The sequence below is a fragment of the Tasmannia lanceolata genome, unplaced genomic scaffold (assembly GCF_043159265.1).
Source record: "Tasmannia lanceolata isolate RefF3 unplaced genomic scaffold, GAP_Taslan_0.1 ptg000013l, whole genome shotgun sequence".
NCBI classification, from domain to species: domain Eukaryota; kingdom Viridiplantae; phylum Streptophyta; class Magnoliopsida; order Canellales; family Winteraceae; genus Tasmannia; species Tasmannia lanceolata.
Window position 1 is genome coordinate 14,250,194 of NW_027518690.1, and position 1,537 is coordinate 14,251,730.

The following is a 1,537-nucleotide window of genomic DNA, read 5'->3' on the forward strand; positions in this document are numbered from 1 at the left end:
AGCTGCGTTTAAGGAAAAGAAAACCCTCTCAATACACTAGTTCGCCGTATGCGGCTTTGGGGACTAAGAAGGTGAATGATAAAGCATTGGTGGTGGCAGAGCCGCAATGCCATCGGTTGCTCCCAAAGCTTCTTGCACTTCCCCCAAGGTAAATCGGATTGAAGCCCTTTTGCAATATAGTTTATCTAGCCTTTGTAAATGCTAAACTATCAGGTGTTTTGCAGCGAACGAGTTATACAGCTCAACGGCGAGTTCCTATGTGCCGAGGACGTGCTTATCCTTAACAACCCCATAGAGTGGTTAAGTTCTCCGGTAAATAATTTGGCTTTTTATTCTAGAGCTGAATTCTTTCACCATCGATATTTGTTTCAAATCTCTATATGTTATTTTACGTAGGTTATGAATGTATACGCTGAATATCTAAACGTCCAGGACAAAAATAATACAAAGCTTGGAGAAAGAGCCTGTGTGTCCATTACTACCTTCCTCTATGTAAGAATAGATAGTTTTTCATTTCCAATCATTTTCTTTATAGTTTGTTCACAACGTTCAAATTTGTTTTGCTCACTCCATTTACTTCTCTTGTATTATTTTTGTAGGACTGTGTAACTAGCAAAGACTACAGTGGCCCCGATAGTGTTAAGAAGTTTGTGAAACGCTTAAACGAGTACCCGCCGGATACCCTAAAAAGAGTCTTATTCCCGGTGCATGTCCCTCAGTATTGGATATTCCTGGTCCTCGATATGGTGGATGAGAAGTTCTACATCTTCAACTCCTTGAGAGAGCAGGTCTACTATAGAGATGTTGTACCATTGGTGAGTTCGGGTCCCACTTTCCTTGGTTATATTTCAATGTATATAAAATCCTTAGCTTGTATGGATTGTTTTATAGATACGATACCTTGAAGGGCTATACTTAAGTATGTGGGAGTTGGATGTAAGCAAGTTTAGAGTGGTGGAAGTCGAGAAGAGGCCCTTACAACTCAACAGGTATTAAATTTCACTTAAAATCAGTTTGGAAGTTTAAATTAATTGTGGAAGAGCGTGGTCGATGATGTGTTGTTGTTTTACAGCAATGATTGCGGGCTGTTTGTGCTTAAGGAGATGGACTGCCTAGCATGTGATGTTCCGCCAGAGTTCAATCAGGCAGATATAGAGCTGATGAGAGGACAATTGTTGGAGGATTTCTTAGAAGGCTGGTGTGGCACGGTTCTGAACTTGTAGGAGTTGATGAACAGGCAGGCTTGGCGAGGATGAATTCCATTTCAAATGTCTTCATCACGCCCTACAACCATTTCATCCGCTTCCATCGGCTACCTTATATTGGTATTTCCCAAAGCATCGCCTAGATAATTAGTAGGTTCATCCTCCTCCTCGTCACCCATTTCATCATCGTCACCGAAGTCCTCTTCATCATAACCGAAGTCGTCTTCATCATAACCGAAGTCCTCTTCATCGTCGTTATTACTGCCATCGTTCGGTCGAACCAAATCAATAGCATGAATATCACCTCTAAAATCCCTACACAAGTCCCAATC

At 41.4% G+C, this 1,537-nt stretch overlaps 1 long non-coding RNA gene across 1 annotated transcript; it reads left to right on the forward strand.

Annotated features, from left to right (window-relative positions):
* Nucleotides 1-636: 636 nt before the first annotated feature.
* LOC143889783 (uncharacterized) lies at nt 637-1,132 on the forward strand. Its single transcript, XR_013254933.1, has 3 exons — nt 637-815; nt 892-989; nt 1,073-1,132. It is a non-coding gene; the product is annotated as an uncharacterized LOC143889783 (long non-coding RNA).
* The last annotated feature ends 405 nt before the right edge of the window (nt 1,133-1,537 follow it).